Genomic DNA, 19,113 nt, shown 5'->3' with positions numbered 1-19,113 from the left:
CGCCCACTTCCGCCCCCACAAAGGACGAAAATCTGTGGCATCCACATTTTTAAAGATACGATAAAGCCAAAAACGCAGAATCGTAGAGGATGACTATATGTTCTAGAGTGTAAAATCTCAACCAGATCGTATAATTATTATAGCCAGAATCAAGAAAACAATTTCATTCTTTCTCGCTCTGTCTCTCTCTAACACACAGGTTTTATGGTCGGCTTTGCCAATTGCAAAATATGAGTTCATGGATCTCAGAACCTATAAGAGCCATAGCAACCAAATTTGGTATCCAAACTCCTGTGATATCGGACCTTGACCGTTTCGTGTCCAAATTTCGCCACACCCCATTCCGCCCCCGCAAAGGACGAAAATCTGGGGCATCCACAAATCTCAGAGACTATTAAAGCTAGAGTAACCAAATTTGGTATCCGCACTTCTGTTAGATCTCACTATAAAACGTATATCTCAGAATTTCGCCCCACCCCCTTCCGCCCCCACAAAGGACGAAAATCTGTTGCATCCACAATATTGCAGATTCGAGAAAACTAAAAACGCAGAATCATAGATAATGACCATATCTATCAGACTGCTGAATCTGGATCAGATCGGATCATTTTTATACCCAAAAGGAACAAATCAATTTGCACTGGCTACGCAGCGCCCGACGTCACGCTCAGACTGATTTTCTGTCTCTCTCGCACGCACTCTTTGTTCTGTCGTTTAATATTAGCGGCGTCTGCCGGAGGAGAGCCATACTGACTAAGTATCGGGTATAACTGTAGAGTTGCGGTGTCCGCAGCAACTCACAACGTTCCCCCTCGTTAGTTATATCATTGAGATATCCACATGAGTAAAGGTGTTGTGTGTTGAGATATGAGAGTGGCAGAGCCGTCGTTAAGGACAACAAAGTATTTTCAGCTACTACACGGTCAAGACCAAGACGAATTAAAGTCACCTTGCAGTAGAGGCGGTCCATTAACTTGGTTTAAAATGTTGGTAGTTTATCTACTAGTAAAACTTTGTCTGGTCGAGTTATATGTATTTATGATGTTGATCAAACTATCGAGGTTATGCTGTGGTAAGGAATCATCAGTTTTTTTTTCTGTTGATTCATGAGAGTCTATTTTCGTTAAATGTATTTTTGTTCAAGAAGGAAGCGTTTCCGACCCCAAAAGTAAGTATATTCTTGATCAGCATCAAAAGCCGAGTCGATTGAGCCATGTCTGTCTGTCCGTCCCTATAAGCGACTAGTGCTTAGAGACTATAAGAGCTAGAGCAACGAAATTTTGTATCCAGGCTTCTGTGATATGTCACTATTACAAGTGTATTTCAAAACTCTGCCGAATCTGAATCAGATCGGATCATTATTATAACCAAAAGACACAAATCAATTTGCAGTGGCTACGCAGCGCGCGACGACACGTTCTAACTGATTTTCTGTCTCTCTCGCACGCACTCTTTGTCGTGTCCTTCAATGTTTGCGAAGTCAGGCGGAGGAGAGCCATACTGACTAGGTATCGGGTTTCAATTTAGAGTTGCGGTCGCAGCAGCAACTCACAACGTTCCCCACGCTTTGATTTTGTTGTTCAAAATCGAGTGCTTCTAACTTAAGAGCGCGAGTTTTTACGATGCGCTTTGAAATTGAGTTTTAGAAGCTTTCGTGGTTTGAGGCTTTGAAGTTTTTAAAGAGAGGTTGGCGGCAGACGGTGCTGTATGAGGCATCGGAGAATCAGCAATGACTGGCTCTCGGAGAGATTCTTGCTTATCGCAATTTGATGTTGAATTTTTTTTTTGTTAGCCGTAGAGGGCGGACTGTGCAGTTCAGATCAAAGTTGCGCTCTACGTAGAAAATAGATATATGTAAGTGCAATCATGTTTTGAGAGGCGTAGTGTTAGCATCTTTTCAGTAGAAGTGAATGAATATTAAAAAAATTGAATTTTTAGTTAAAAGTGCAGCGTGGTACAAAATTGTCTGAGGAAGAACAGGGAAGGATCAAAAGAATGAAATTAGCCGGCATGAAAACTGGTCGAATAGCTTCGCTAATGAATCGACATCAAAATATTATTTCAAAATTTTTAATAAATCCAGACGGCTACCGCATAAATCGTCGGCTTGGCCCAGTATCAGACATAAGAAAATAGACAGAACGGCAATTTGCAACTGAAGAATTAATGAGCTTCAACAAAATCAAGGCAAAACACGGATTACCAATCCCCAGGCAACTTGTGACCCGCTGGTCACTGACGAAACAGAAAAAGACCTTGCAGACACGGTCTCTCACTGAGCAGAACACTTTTTGTCTCTTCGCTTCTGTTATGTGTTTCGTGTTTTCGGTTGAGCCCGACACACGATCGTGTCTCAGAATAACAACTTAGAAAGACACTTTTGATCAAGCGTTCACAGAAAAAGTGTCTTTAGCAGAGCCTAAAAAGTGTCTGTGTAAAGTGTTTCTAGTTTTTTTTTCGTGTTTATGTTTATTTATTCATGTTTTTCGTATCATTTGTGTTATTGTATTGTAATATGTATACTTATTTGCAATTTTTCTTCATACTGAAGAGACATGGATATGGATGTACATATGTATATATATATTTTTTATTAATAAGAATTTAGCTTAATATTTTCCGAACTTTAAGAGCAACGTTTTTCATTCAAAATATAATGAAGCGCTGAAAAGGCTCTTTCGACCAATACCTGAGTGGCCGTTGTAGCCAGCACCACCTGTGCGAGCGAATTCAAGTGTGGTGATCTTAGCTTCTTGTCGGTAAAAACTGCAATATATCGGCATTTAATGGTAAACGGCCATTGCTCATAGCAAAGTTCTCCACATCAGTAAAAGTTTTGGAAAGTTGTTCAGGAACAGGCTCTTTTTATACCCGATACTCAAAATGAGTATAGGGGTATATTATTTTTGTTGTAAAAGTGGATGTGTGTAACGTCTAGAAGGAAGCGTTTCCGACCCCATAAAGTATATATTTTCTTAATCAGCATCAATAGCCGAGTCGATTGAGCCATGTCTGTGTCCGTCCGTCCGTCCTTATAAGCGCCTACTGCTCAAAGACTATAAGAGCTAGAGCAACGACGTTTTGTATCCAGACTTCTGAGATATGTCACTGTTACAATTGTGTTTCAAAACTTCGCCCCGCCCACTTCCGCCCCCACAAAGGACGTAAATCTGTGGCATCCACAATTTTAAAGATACGAGAAAACAGAAAACGCAGAATCGTTGAGAATGACCATATCTTCTAAACTGCAGAATCTGAATTGGTTCGTATCATTATTATAGCCAGAATGAAGAAAACAATTTCATTTTGTCTCGCCCTGTCTCTCTCTAACACACACGTATCATAGCCGGCTTTTCTTATCGCAAAACATTAGCGCCTAGATCTCAGAGACTATAAGAGCTAGAGCAACAACATTTTTTATCCACATTCCTATGATATCGAACCTGCACAAGTATATTTCAAAACTTCGCCCCGCCCCCTTCCTGACCTGACTGTAGAGCTCTCACTGTTACAAAACTATTTGTAATTTTTCACTGCAGAACTCACTGCTACAAGTGTATTTATTTTTGGTCACTGTAGAGAGCCCACTGCTACAAGTGTGTCTCAAAATTTCGCCCACCCCCTTCCGCCACCACAAAAGACGAAAATCTGTGGCAACCACAATTTTGAAGACAGGAGAAAAATAAAAACGCACAATTATAGAGAATGACCATATCTACCAGATTGCCGAATCTTTCCGAATCCGAATCAGCGCCCGTCGACACGTTCTGACTAATTTTCTGTCTCTCTCGCACGCACTCTTTGTCTTTTAATGTAGCCATACTGACTATGTATCGGCTATAAATGTAGAGAACTCACAACGTTCCCCCTCGTTGGGTTTGGAACCGTGTCTGAGCACCATCCAAATATTCGGAAAACAGCGACTTTTCCTCTGCAGCACTAGTATCACTGGTGGGTGATGATTCTTTTTCGAGATCATTGATATTCATCTCATTTTTTGTCATATTTTGATTTGTGGCGTAAACCTTAAATATTTAAAGGAAAATTAGTTTAAATATTTTTGACTTTAGTACATTTGTGAGTTTTTGACAAGGGCAATTTTATTTGTCAAAAACAATTACTCAAAGCTACTAACAATAACCATCAATGAACAGGACTAGCACTTCAACCACATTGCCTTACTTGCTTTAATTCAAAAATACGATATACTATTTTTTTTTTTAATTTTGTTTGGCCAACAATTTTTGTTGGTCAGTTAATATTATGTTTACTCTTGGATCCATGTAAATTGCAGCTAATAATGCTTCATTTTCGAGAAACTTACATTCTAGTTTTGTAATCTGTTCCAATATAATATATATAATTTCATATAATTTTCACTTTTTTCGCGCTTCAGTTTGAGCTCCATCAATATTATAAAGAACTCACTGTACACTAATTGCTTTGGCTGCAGTTTTAGGGTAGCTTTATATGTGTCTTTGAACGCATCAATATAAAGTTCAATCCAATCCCAGTCAATGTCGTAGCTCACAATAGACTCCACGGTAAGGAACTCCTTTAATTTAAATAATTTGTCCAACATTACGTGTGTGGAATTCCATCTAGTGATAACGTCTAGCGAGGAATGTTTTATTTTTTGGGCTCGCTTAAGATACTCCTGTGCAATATAAATAGTGCTTAGCTTGTATATGTTACATACTAAAAGAAAAAAGGTGATATCTTCACTTACCTATAGGTTCCTTTATGCAGCGCTTTGCACACTTTGCGGCAACTATTAATCTTATTGCTGATTTCGATCTGCTTGTTAACGTCAAACACGCATAATTGAAGCGTGTTTGCAGCACACCGAACGATGTGCATATTTTCCAGTTCTATGGTATCAAGTTTTTCCATAAAATCGTCCCCGTAAGGGGATTCTTCCGTAGCATCATCATTTAAAATGTCAATGGCTTTGATCATATTTCTACTATTATCCGATGTAATGCTGTACGTAAAATTATTTTTCTTGACGTTGAAGATAATTAAAATTTGATGTCTGTAATTTAATTCTTACCTGAAGACTTGATCAAGCTCTATACCGTAATCTTGTAGGACCCCCATAATTTTTTTTTTATTTACAGCCCGGTGTGTGAATGTAGTAGCTGTATCATCCGTAAAGTCTTTACGACGATCTCACTCCTACACAGCGTTGTAAATTTACACCAAGAATTGCTTTGTACATTCTAGTGGCAACATCTATTTTAAGTGATATTAGTTTTCCCTTTGTAATACTTTTTATGTTGTCTTTGATAGACTGCTCTCTATTTTTCATATAATTTATTACATTACGTGACGTTATAGGACTCATTGAGAGCGCATCATATATTGGGTTTATAATTTCGCGGAACCCTTCGCTATCCAAAAGCAAAAATGGCCTTCGGTCTGTGGTTACAATCTTTATAACTGAAGAAACTAATGCCTCTTCACTTGTTTCGTATGTTATTTTTAGATTTTTAGGTTTTGGTTACTCTTCAATGTTGTTGCTGTCCAAATCTTCATACGAATCTTCAGCATTTTTTGTCGTCAAATGCCGCCTTAAATTTGTTATGTGTCTGCCGGTCAGTTCCACACCACATAAGTTGCAAGTTGATTTGTTATTATTATTATTATTATTATTATTATTGCTATTATTATTATTCCAGGTCTAGAAGGATCAGGGGTGACATAGACAGCCCTGATCTGTTGGGCCGCATAAACTTCACGATTCCTATAGGTTAGGTTAGGTTGACCCGGACGGCCCTCAGAGGGGGCCCCACATAGGCCAGTATGGCCCTTAATTGTCCGGATAGGGGGGGGTATGAACCGTCGCGGCAGTGTTTAGTGGGTTTTGAAGTCCTCGAGGATCGAGGTATTTTTCGCATAGGCCAGTAGTTGCTGTGGCGTCCTCTTGGAGGCATCTTCCAGTGATGCCAGCACTGGGGCGCCCAGGTATCTCCTCCTTGCCCTTAAGAGAGCTGGACAGTTGCAGATGAGATGTTCTAGGGTTTCGGTTGCCCCAGGTTCGTCACATTTCCTACAACTGTCTCTGTTTGTGATTCCTAGCTTTGTCGCATGCGCCGCAGCCAGGCAGTGTCCCATTAATATTCCCACTAATAATCTGCAGTCCTTCCGTGGTAGGTGCAGCAGGTAGTGGCTGAGTTTGTCATTGCGTTCCTTGCACATGATTTTCGAGGTTCTGCAGGCGGTGGTACTCCTCCACCTACATTCGGTTTGTGATCCGGCCTGCTTTTCTAGATCGCTTTGCAGCGTTCTGAGGGAGACAGGCACGTTCTCGGTTCTCGTATTCGCCAGCCCGACGCCTTCCTTAGCTAGTACGTCCGCCGTCTCGTTCCCTTCGATGCCCTGGTGGCTGGGAATCCAGTAGATCCGCACTGACTTTGTCGTGCTTAGGGTATCTAGTGCCTCCCTGCTCGCCAAGACATTTCTGGAACTGACTGCGGACGACTGCATGGATCTTATCGCCGCTTGGCTGTCGACGAATAGGTTGACCGCATCGTGTGCTCTTTCAGTGAGAAGAGCGACTTCTGCTGCTTTCCTGATGGCAAAAACCTCTGCCTGGAATATGCTACAATGGTCCGGTAGCTTATATGACAGCCTTATCTCAGGGTCTGTACAGTATAGGCCCGCTCCTACTCCTCCGTCCATCTTGGAGCCGTCCGTATATATATTGAGGTGCTCCGTTTGGTCTCTTCCGATTTTCCAGTCTTCAGGTCCCAAGGATGCAGTTGTTTTTACGTCGAGGCATGTTTGGGGGGTCATGTAATCAGTTGATCTGTTCATTTCCCTTCCAATTGAACTATGCCCGTATTCTTGTGGCGACATATTTCCTGAAGCGATGAGGCGTTGTGCTGCCTTTCCTGCAGTCAGACGGGCGTGGATGTCTAGGGGTTCGATTCCAAGTAGGGTTTCGAGTGCTTTTGTTGGGGTTGACCTCAGCGCCCCTGTAATACAGAGCAAAGCCTGTCGCTGAGTCCTTTCCATAAGCTTATGATACGTTTTCTTTCCAGTAGCTTGCCACCACACTAAGACTCCATACAGCAGAGTTGGTCGCACCACCGAGATGTAAATCCAATGCATCAGATGCTGCTGAGCATCTTCTTGGATGCATAAAGCGCAATGGTGGCCTTCTTCACCCTTTCCAATACATTGGGTTTCCATGCCAGTTTACTATCCAGTACTGTGCCCAGGTATTTGACTTGTGTTTTTGGGGTTAGCCTAGTTTGATTGATCTTCGGGGGGTCCATATCGGTACCTTGTACCTCTTGGTAAAGAGGATGAGGTCCGTCTTGTCCGCGTTGATACTGAGTCCTACTTCTTCCGCCCACTCGCGTATCTCCCTGAGTGTTCGTTGCATTAGTGAGCTGAGGGTCGATGGGCAAACACCCGTAATAAGTATGCTTATGTCGTCCGCATAAGCTGTTATTATTGGGGCCTTCCTTTCGTATCTCTTGATGAGGTCGTCGACCACCAGATTCCACAGGAGGGGCGACAGGACTCCACCCTGGGGTGTGCCTCTGTGTGCCTCTTTCACCATGGAAGCGGTGCCCCACTCTGATTGCACCCGTCTGCAACCTAGGAGGTTCCTTATCCACAGGTTGATTGTTGGGTGTGTATTAGTTGCTACCAGGCAATTTGTTATTGCTTCCGTAGCCACGTTGTTGAATGCTCCGGAGATGTCTACGAATACTCCCAGTGCATACTTTTTATTGTGAAGGGCTTTCTCAATGGTAGCTACTACCGAATGTAGTGCGGTCTCCACCGATTTCCCTTTAGTATAGGCATGCTGGTTGGTTGACATCAGTCCCCCTACCTCATTCCTGATGTGTAAGTCCAGCAGCTTTTCTAGCGTTTTTAATATAAAGGAGGTAAGGCTTATCGGTCTATAGTCCTTGGGACTCGCATGGCTGCACTTTCCTGCCTTTGGGAGGAAGACAACTCTCGAGGTTCTCCATTGGATAGGGATATAGCCAGTACTTATACAAGCTGTGAATATTGCGGAGAGCCATGGGGTAATCGCCTCTTTGGTCACCTGCATCATGGCTGGGAATATCCCGTCAAGTCCTGGTGCTTTTGTGCCCGCAAAGGAGTCTATTGCCCAGTGGATTCGCTTGGTGGTTAACAAATCTGTTGGGGGGTGTTGTTCCTCGGTTGCTAGGTCCTGGTGCTCTTTGGCATCAGCGACCTCGGTGCAACCAGGGAAATGTTCCTCCATTAGTGCTGTTAGGGCTTCGTCACTGCCCTCTGTCCACTGTCCGTCATCTAGCTTTAATTGGCTTTGTATGGTAGGCTGCTTAGAGAGCAGCTTCCGTAGCCGTGCGGTTTCTGGTACTTTCTCGATGTTGGAGCAGAAGGTCCTCCACGAGTTCCGTTGTGCTTTACGTATTTCCTTCTTGTAGCTCCTGAGTAGGAGTCTGTATTCCTCATAGACGATCCCTTCGTTCGCTTGTTTGGCGATCTTAAAGAATTCCTTGAGGTTGTCCCTTTGAAGAGAGAGATCCTGGCTCCACCAGAGTTGCTTGGACCTCTTCTTCGTCCTCGAGGGTTTGCACGATGTGTGGTAGGCGTCCAGCAACGCGTTGGATAGGGTCTCTAGAGACTTCTCTATGTCCTCCGCGGATTTCACTGTGCCCGGACTCGCGAGCTTCGAAGTAACTGTCTTTTTAAACTTTTCCCAGTTTGTATTCCGGGGGTTTCTATAGACTATTACCTTCGAAGAATGTTTGAAGTCGCACTTAAACTGAATGTACTTGTGATCTGAGAAGGAGGGTCTATCAAGGACCCTCCAGCTAGATACCGTAGTACTGTTTCCCGTTGCTAGTGTTAGGTCTAGCACGTTGGATGAAGTCGGACCCACGAAGGTGTGCTCCTCCCCGACGTTTGCTATATATAGATTAGTATAAAGTCTAAGAGTGACTCACCTCTATCATTGATGTCGGTGCTTCCCCAGACATTGTGGTGGGCATTGGCATCCGTCCCGATGACGAGTTGATAGTTTTTGGTGCCGGCTTCTGTCACCAGGCTCCTGAGTTCGTCGGGTGGTGCGGGTCTGTCGTGAGCCATGTAGCAGGAAGCCACCAGAAGGCGCTTTTCCTCGCTTTCCAGCATCACAACCGTCAGGTCATCCGTGCTGTAATGAGACATAAGGTAAGCATGGATTCCCTTTCGTACGAGTACGACGGTTCTGTTCCTGCTTACCGATGTTGCGTAGAACAGGTTGTGATTTGAGGACTTTAGTCCGGCCACTGAATTGCCTGTCGCAATCCAGGGCTCCTGGACTAGAGCTATGTCGGCGAGCCCTTGCTCCATGGTGATGAGGAGCTCCGCCGACGCTACCTTGCTTTTATGCAAGTTTAGCTGCAGCACACTCAGCATGGGTGGCTGGCTCACTTGCATCCGACGGGTTGACTACTAACGTCAGGTCACCGTCTTCCTCGTCTTCGTCCTCAAGCGCAAGACCCTGGACGGCCTCCAGGCCCATGCTCTGGCTCTCGGACGGCTGGGGACATCCTCCTATCTCACGGCCTCCAGTTTCGCCCCTGGATAGACCTCTTTAAGAGCAGCCACCGCCTTCATGTAGAGGGCCGCAGAGCGAGCGTCTTGGCAGGCGATGGCTTTCACCTTGCCTTGATGCCACCCTACGTCCTTACACTTTGGCGGTAGTCCGCCGTTCTCCTCCAGTTCCTGTAGGAACCGGTCCTGGAGCTCGTTCTCCACCAGGTGCCACTTGTCCAGGACACCGATTAGGGTGTTGCCCCTCGCCACCTCAGCAAACGATCGGCTCGTGAGGTGGGTCTTCACCCGCTTAGCTTGGCCTGGCTAACTAGCGGGATCCTCCGCTGAGCGTTGCCGCTTGTTGGGGGCCTTGGCTGCGCCCTTTCCGGCTTTGGCTGGCTGGAAATGTGTCATGTAGTTAGGGTCCTAATTGGCCAGGATGAAAGCCGCTCGTCTCCTGTCCTGGTACGACGGCTTTCCTCCCCGTGGAGCAGAGACGCTACCTGTCGGGGCTTCCTTGGGTTCTTCGGTCCCGGAGCGCTTACCAGTCGCGATTTCGCTCTGCTTAGCAGCCGCCCCGGTACCCAATTCGCCCTTGGAGTCACCCAACTTGGAAGGACCCGATTGGCTTTTCGGGCCCCCCCCCCCCCCCCCCCTCGCTGCGGCTGCTACTTGAAGACGGTGGACCGACTGAGTCTCTTTCCCCGTCTTCGTTGTACCTGGTTTCCTAGGCGTTGATGTAGAGGGATGGTCTTGTCCCTCCGGTACTTTAAAAGCAGTACCGAGCTCCTTTGCGGTGTTTTTTGCTTTGATATTTTTGGTAGTTGACATTTTGTTCCCACGAGTAGGCGGGAAGGGGTTGGTCACCCGAGGCATATCCCGCTTGCCCCGGGAAGCCTGATTTAATCTGGAGGTCGGCAGCTATCCAGAGTCCGCATATTATCGACTGAGCACCCCCTCGGCCATGTATCCCTCGGCATATACCAGTGTCACCTTGGATTGGGGTAATTTCACTGAGAGTTTTCTTCTCTCCGCCTGACTACCATTCGCCAGCATCCCGGCAGAGACATGACCGTGCCAGGACCTGTTCCCAGTCGCCCTCACGGGGAGAGTATAGTCGCATTTTCACCGAAGTGTACAGTTACGGCGGGTGACGGTTCGCTCGCAACCCTGTGTATCCTAGGGGTGTGGGACGCAAGCCGCACCGGGTATTCCTAACCTGAGTTGCTGCGCCTCATTCCGAGCTTACAGTTGAACGAGCCAACCCGCCATCCGTTTATCCCCCTGTAGCACCCGAAGGCTGACGGCTTTTTTGACCATTAAAAGTTAAATTTTCAAAATGCATGCTGTTACTCACAGCTCGTCAGACATGTTAAATATACAGGTGTTGCATCTAAGATATTTTGATTTTCTGAAATCGCCCACTTTCTGCCGTCGTTTTGGTTCAAAACAAGCAATTGAGAAAATAAAAGCAGGCAAAGCAGCCTGTCAGCTGTTTTTTTTTTTGTCAAAAACGATGACAAAAATATGTTAAACCGGGAGCCGGTTAAAAAAAACTAAACGTATTGGATGAAAACGTAATCCGCAAAAGTAAGTAAAAAACGGAGCCTGCCGGAATATTTATTGAAGTACAGCTGTTGCCGCACCTCACCACTTTCAAAACTCTCCTGCAGATATTTCTTGTCTTCCAAATTAAACGAGTGATACAACAAATCATCGGTTCAGAGGAGGAAACTCAAAATTGGACTAAAAATGAAAGGCCGGCGGTATTATGGAATGGAACATTATATGTACTCTTAATATTGTATACCTATTAAAAAAGATGACTGGTAATCGAGCTGGTATGCTTTTTTAGCGAATGGCCGAAGTGAGCGATATAGCCCACCAAGCCTACAATATCCTCAAAAATTATGGAAAAAAAAAAAACTGATTCCACATTATTGAAATGCAAGAAATTCAAGAAAACTAAGCGTTTGGGTCAGAGAGTACATGGATGCACGACTCAAGCTTAAGTTCGGTTAGGTTGAGGCGGCTGCCGGGCTCGCTCGGAGCCTGTCACACTTAGGCCGGTTTTGACCCGTTGTGAGCTTAGGTTACCGCTTAGGAAAGCCCTTCCTGCGTTGTGAGACTTCCTGTCCGCAATTATCCCATCCAGATGCTCTCACAAAGCTCGCGATCTTCCTGGGACATAGTTTGGACATCTCCGAAATGTCGTTTAGAAAGGCCAAGCCCAAGAGTTGTAGCCTTCTTTTGCTGAGAGCTGGGCAGGAGCAGAAAAGGTGTTCCACTGTGTCTTCCTCGCCCAGCCTGTTAGCGTGGGTGCCTATAAGCCAATGTCCTGTAAGGGAACGTATAACTACGCTGATTAGATCGCAGTCTGGCTGTCGCTGTACATTTTTAGCTGGGTTGGGTCCTCCTCCGATGCTGTCGTCCAGCTTCGATCCATCCGTGAAGATGTTTACGGCCCCATCTGGGCATGGGAGTCCCTCGTCCATTCGTCTCTGTGAGGGATGATTGTGTTGAAGGGAGTAACTGTGTACTCTCTTGGAACTTGGTAGTCCGTTTTAGTGGGGACGATATTATATCCCTATGAGCGCCTAGTGCTCAGAGACTATAAGATCTAGAGCAACGACATTTTTTATCCAGACTTCTGTGATATGTCACTGTTACAAGAATATTTCAAAACTCCGCCCCACAAAGGACGAAAATCTGTGGCATCCACAATTTTAAAGATACGAGAAACCAAAAGCGCAGAATCGTAGAGAGTGACTATATCTTGTAGACTGCAGAATCTGAACCAGATCGTATCATTATTATAGACAGAATCAAGAAAACAATTTCATTCTTTTTCTCTTTGCCTCTCTCTGACACACAGGTTTCATGGTCGGCTTTGCCTATTGCAAAAAGTGATTTCCTAGATCTCAGAGACTATAAAAGCTAGATCAACCAAATTTGGTATACACACTCCTGTGATATCGAACCATGACAAGTTTATTTCAACATTTCGCCACACCCTCTTCCGCCCCCGCAAAGGAAGAAAATCTGTGACATCCCCAGATCTCAGAGACTATTAAGGCTAGAGCAACCAAATTTGGTATTCACGCTCTAGATCTCTAGATGTTAGATCTCACTATTACACGTATATTTCAGAATTTCGCCCCACCCCCTTCCGCGCCCACTAAGGACGAAAATCTGTGGCATTCACAATATTGAAGATGCGAGAAAACTAAAAACGCACAATCATAAATAAACCATTTCTACCAGATTGCCGAATCTGGATCAGATCGGATCATATTTATAGCCAAAAGGAACAAATCAATTTGCCATGGCTACGCAGCGCCCGACGACATGTTCAGACACGTTTTCTGTCTCTCCCGCTCAATGTAGCCATACTGACTACATATGTATCGGGTATAAATGTAGAGTTGCGGTCGCAGCAGCAACTCACAATGTTCCCCTTCGTTTTTATTTTTTGTTGTCGCTTAAGCAATCGAAAAAAAGTCAATACCAATTAGTTTTTAAAATTTTTTTTACATTTTCTTTTTAAATCACACCGTTGTAACGCTTTTCTGGTAATTTTAACCCAACAGAAGAACAAATTAAATTAAAATAGAAAAGCATCTTACAACCAAAACTAATTTTTTTTCCAATGATTCATTTTTTTCTTGTAACTAATAACTAATTCAATATAATTCAGACTTTTTTAAATTAGTAATTAATTTATATTTTGTGTTACCAATCTTAGCAATGGGGTAAGGAAAGATCGTGTTTCGATTTGCAAAAATATTTCTTTTTAATTATATGAAAATAACATAAAAAAATGTAGTATGTAATTTTATTAGGAATTTATTTATTGACACAAGTACTTAAGCTATGTAAAAAAGAGAGGCACTACCTCTATAAAATCAAAGGGGAACGTTGTGAGTCGCGGCCGTAGCTGCATATATACATTTATACCCGATACTTAGTCAGAATGGCCGCCTTTTGCCAGAGAGCGCACACATTCTACCACGAAAGGTGTGTGAGAGAGAGATAGAACATGTGCGCGTGGCCACGCTACGTGGATAAGCTTACACGCTTCAAATTGATTTGTTCCTTCTGACTAAAATAATAAACCGATCTAATTCAGATTTACCAGTCTGCTATATTTGTACGTTGACATGCAATGACTGCATTTTGCAAGAGGCGATGCAATTACTGCACCGTCAAGTGGCCCGTCTGAAACCAGTAGAAGGCTGTTACGCGAGCATGCAGGAAATATAGCTATTAGACTAATATTGGAGGAAAATTAGCACTAAAATTACTAAGAGAACTAGGCATGCATTCAAAATACAAAATACAAATACCACTACAAATTACTAATTACTAGAAAGGTGTGTAGGGATTATTAATTTAAAAAGAGGAAGAGAATTAGTGGTGGATATAATATGGTAGAGGGAATTATAATCCGAGCATAAGACCCTAAACGGTTCATGCAAGGAATAATTCGATCTACAACGTGGAAGGAACAGCGGTATAAAATTTCTAGTAAGTCTAATAGGAATCGTGAAGTTTACGCGGTTCAACAGATCAGGGCTGTCTATGTCACCCCTGATGAAGTTGTGCATAAAAATCACACAAAGCATTTTTCTACGGTTAACTAAGGATGGGAGGTTTACTAATAGCAGTCTACTAGAGTAAGATGGGAGTCTCACACCTACATCCCAGTTAAGGCCCTGCAGAGCAAAGAGTAAAGAGTTACCATGGTAGAAATATGTTCGGAAAACTTTAACTTGGGGTTTAACATAACACCCAGATCATCCACTAGGGTAATTCTCTCAAGAGAACCACCAAATAGGGTATAAGGAGCCAACAAAGGGCTAGAACGATGAAATGTCATAACTTGGCATTTCGAGGCATTAAGGTGTAACAAGTTTGCACAACACCATGACTGAAAGTTATTGAGATCGGATCGGAAGCGAGAATGAAATGAAATGTCCTTGTACTGGACACAGAGCTTAACATCATCCGCATACATATGTAAGTACTCGAGAGTATGTTAATACTGAAGGCAAGTCATTAATAAAGAGTGTGGAGAGTAAGGTGCCTAGATGGCTGCCCTGTGGTACTCCCGAAGAAACCTTTACTGGTGAAGAGAGGGAGTTTTTAAAGAGGACTCTTTGAGACCAGAGGCAAAGATAGCTAGAAATCCATCTCAGGAGGTTGGGCGGAAACCCTATAAGGTCAAGTTTATGCGCTAAAAGGGAATGGTTTACAGAGTCGAATGCTAAAGTCGGTGTGAATAACATCCGCCTGTAAATTACCTTGAAAGCCTTTAATAATGAAAGAGGTAAACTCTAACAAGTTCGTGGTGGTTGATCGCCGCCTTAGAAATCCATGCTGAGCTGGAGATATAAGTGACTTGCAGAGATGCTGCAAGTGCGGAGTTAAAACCTTCTCAAACATTTTGGGAATAGCAGATTACTTTGATATACCTCTATGATTTTTTTTCGTCAGACTTGCTACCTTTTTTATGGAGAGGAATTATAAACGATTCCTTCCAGATCGGGGGGAAGCAACAAGAATCGATGGACAGGGTGAATAGTTTAAGCAAGGGTCCACACAGAGCCTCGGCGCAGTACCTGAGTACACAACCTGGAACCCCGTCTGGACCCGGTGAAAACACCGGATCAACTAGGCGAAGATCATGAAGTAAAGAACATTCATTTAACAAGGGATTTAAAATGCAGTTCGACCTCGGTAAACCGTATGGCTACGGATGACCAGGATGTGTGTGCGGACGTTCTACGATTACTGTTTACGAAGCAGTAAAACTGTTTAGGGTCCTGAGAAAAACGTATCCTGCATCGAGATAGGTAGTTCTTATAGCATTGTGCATTAAGAACTGAAAAGTTTGACCGAGCTGTTACATAGCGAGAGTGAGAAGTAGGAGAACCAACTTCTTTAAATTTTTTATAAAGTCTTGATTTTAAGTTTTTAGGCTGCAAGCCGTCAACAAAGTTGAGTTTTATTTTGTTTGATCAAGAATAATGTTTATATATGATTTTTATTTTTTTTTGCTTAAAATAAAACTCAACCGGAATTTACGGCTTGTGTGTTAGAATGTTCGCCAATATTATTGCATATCCTTGTCAAAGGCCAACAAAGCTACACCCTGCGCTAAAATTTTCTTTTTGAAAATACATTAAAATTTTTTTTTTATTTTTGGTTTTGTTGTCGGAAATACGTTTAATTAATAAGTATTATTTAATTTTACAAAAAGTAATTTCGACAATGTTTCGTCCGCGAGGTTGCATCTCTGATCAGTGAGCATCATTTTGAGTGCCGAAAATGATCTCTCAACACTAACTTGAGTCGCAGGAACTGAGTGCACCACTTTGGCCAGCTGGTATAAGTTAGGGAAACGGTATCGATGCTCCTCCCAATACTCCATAATATTGGAAGTCAAGCAAATTGGCTTTGGGGTATAGTCGTCAATTTCGGCATATCCTTTCTTGATGAGGTCTGCTCGCTCTCCATACTCAGTTTCGTCTTCTGAAGCTACCTTAATAGTTTGCAAAAACTCGTTCAATAGCGAGCAGGTGTTTGAGTTTTGCGATGTACCGAACGAAGTTGTCGCGCTTGAGCTGCTTGTGCAAGGCTGTGCTATTGCACTAGTCTAAAATATTAATTTTTAATATGTTATGTTATATGTATATGATTAGGTCTAAGTTTTATCAAATTACTCAAAAATAATGATTATCTGTGAAGAAAATCGTAAAAAATTGAAATATGTCCAAGTAATTTTTATTATATAACTTATAATGATTACGGTCCCTGATTTTAGTTATTTCAATTACATTTTTTTCCTTGATCTCCTTTAAAGAATATTGCTATTATTTCATTTTGAAATTTATGCAAAATTGAATGAAGATTTGGTGAAAACTCAAATTCACCATTTTCTTTGGATTGTGATGTAAATATTAGTTCCTTAAGTGTACATTTTTAGTGTGTCCTTTTTAAGTGTCGAGGAGAATAAGGACCTTTTCTAATTTTCCCAACAAATAAAAGATATTTCTGTGGCTTGAAGAAATATGGGTCTGCAAGTGGTAAGTTCTTCGGGATTTTCCATTCTCTCACGTTAAGTGTTTGATCAGGGTGATACCCCGAAATGGACTTTAAAATCCAGAAATCGACCGAAAACTCACTACCAGTAACTCGCGACTTCACCACCGTGTGTATCTTTTTCTTGACTTGTGAATTAGATTCACCAGTACCAAGCAAGTTGATACACGACTCCTCCCTACGGATCTGTAAGCGCTGTGCAAAGTCCTCAGTTATAAAATTAGTTTGCGACCCCGAGTCAAGCAGAGCTCTGGCCAAAACATATTCATCATTATTTGTTCGGACGCTTACGATCGAACTAGCCAGAATAACTCTATCCATAGCTGTCGCAAGGAGAGCATGCGAAGTGGAAGGTTGATTCTGATTGGGAGGAGGAGAAGAATTCTCGGGGGGTGAAGGTAACGCCAGACTTTTATTCGCCACTGTGTACCTATTCAATAAGGTATGGTGTGAGCAGCCACACACTTCTTAGCTTTGCATCGCACTACAGAGTGCCTTTGTTGCAGACAATTGATGCATAGGGATGCAGTTTTTGCGAATTCGAACCTTTGTATTGCTGCCAGCCGACCAAATGGACTGCACTCTGTCAGCAAAAGGTCTTTCGCATTACAGTAGCTGCATTGTTGGTTTTTGGTATTCGCAGTAGAACACGCGAATGAGCTCCAATTATGCGTCTTGCTTGGCACAGCTTACTGCTCATTCTTTGGTTTGTACGAATTTTTGGCCGAAAGATGCTGATGTCTGCGATTAAGCAAATTTTCGCAGTCAGCCCAAAGTGGCAGCTTCTCATAATAGAGCTGTTCTTCCCATTTGCTCAAGACGAGATGAATAATCATTGCATTCGAGATCTTTTTATCATCGCCTATCGACAACAATGAACCAAATATGGATGAAGTGGTATCTATTCCTTGACGACGATGCTTATTGCTGGTTCATTTTGGGAAGACTAAATAAGTAGGGCATCAATGTGATTTTTGAATATCAGACAATCGTTATCGTAGACCCGTTTCAAGCTAGCCATGGCTTTCTCATAGTTGCTCTCGGTTACTTGGAACGCCCTAACATTTCCCAACGCTTCACCGGAGAGACACGAAAGCAAATGGTTGAACTTTTCGATAATTGGAATGCTTTCGTCACTGTTAACTAGAGTCTCAAATAAACCTATGAAGTTTTTAAAGTCCGAAAAGTTTCCGCTGAACTGCGTCAGTGCTAACTTCGGAAGTCTAGCACCAGTTGGGCCACCATAAGCTGATACTGCAGGTTTTTGTCTCATCAGCTGTCTTCAAGGCGCAAATGAGAGACATTAATTTTGCATTTGTGACAATTGAGAGTTCATCCAACTCGACTCCAAATTCATCGTCAGTATCTATATCTTCGATTTCCTCCTGAGGTTTGCGTGCCGTTTCAATGCTACGCATTAGCGTTTCAAGCCTGCACTCGAGCTCTGTTGTGGGCTTTTGAGGTCATAATGATTCTCAATACAAGCAACTGAAGGAGAAAGGTCGTTTCCAATAATCGTATTCAATGCCGAGGCACTCAATGAAATAATGGGTAATTGTACCCAAACGAGGTCAAAAATCAATATACCCGGCAAATGTAGGGTGTCGCGTCGCGTAGCTCAAGCACGTACCTGGTTCGTTGTTGTACCCAAACGAGGTCAAAAAATGCACGAGGTCGTGCAATGGTTTGCACCTATCGATGGCCAAATTTAGTGTTGATTGGCGAAACACGATTTTTTTCTCAATTAATAGTTGGATCCTACTGACACCGAACGAATATACCCGACGAATACAGGGTAACACGTCACTTGGTGTTCGGCTTGGATCAAGCGCGCCAAACGAAAAGAACAGCGATTGGCAACGGTGAGGAGCGAAACGAAAGTTCACCGCTGCAGCTGCGTATTAGTATGCGTGCTTTACTTTGACCCAACTATATATTTTACACAACGAGAACGAGAAAGGGGAAGGGGTGACAGCGATTGCAGTTAACAATGAGTAATATGTGTTGCGTTCAAGATGGTTAGGTGTATGTATACATGTATTAATATATATGCTCAACTCTAACTACAGCATGCAAGTCTAGCTCTACTATGTCATACGTATGTGCTAAGAATTGAAAGCGAGGTGCAATTGTTTCAGCACAGGACAATAATTGGGATTTTTTAAATCTTTGCGTCTTTAGATTTTTGCAAAAATAACAAATAACACAAACAACTTATTAGATTGGAATTCAAGGTGTTCTACTCTCCTCTTCTGTCGCTGGATGATCCCACTAATTGGCTCTCCCTTGGCGGTATACGTAGCTGCAGACAGGGTATTGCACGACCAACGCGGTGATTTGCAGTCTGTTTTCAGTGTTCTTTTGTACACACGACGCGGTCAATTTGGCAATTTATGTTGCACATATGTATGTTAGATTTTGATATATTTGTTTATATATTTCTCAATCGTATCTCTTTTTTTTTACTTCCAACAAAGT

At 43.0% G+C, this 19,113-nt stretch overlaps 1 protein-coding gene and 1 long non-coding RNA gene across 3 annotated transcripts in view; both read left to right on the top strand.

Annotated features, from left to right (window-relative positions):
- Positions 1 to 19,113, top strand: part of LOC117186162 (DNA-directed RNA polymerase III subunit RPC1) — a 77,431-nt gene that overhangs the window by 7,855 nt on the left and 50,463 nt on the right. The gene's annotated exons all lie outside the window — the stretch shown is intronic.
- On the top strand, positions 10,702 to 11,364 carry LOC117186163. Its single transcript, XR_004471292.1, has 2 exons — positions 10,702 to 11,121; positions 11,205 to 11,364. It is a non-coding gene; the product is annotated as an uncharacterized LOC117186163 (long non-coding RNA).

Source organism: Drosophila miranda, chromosome XR, assembly GCF_003369915.1.
Source record: "Drosophila miranda strain MSH22 chromosome XR, D.miranda_PacBio2.1, whole genome shotgun sequence".
Classification (NCBI taxonomy): domain Eukaryota; kingdom Metazoa; phylum Arthropoda; class Insecta; order Diptera; family Drosophilidae; genus Drosophila; species Drosophila miranda.
Note: the sequence above shows the minus strand (reverse complement) of the source record. Positions and strands in the feature narration are given on the sequence as shown.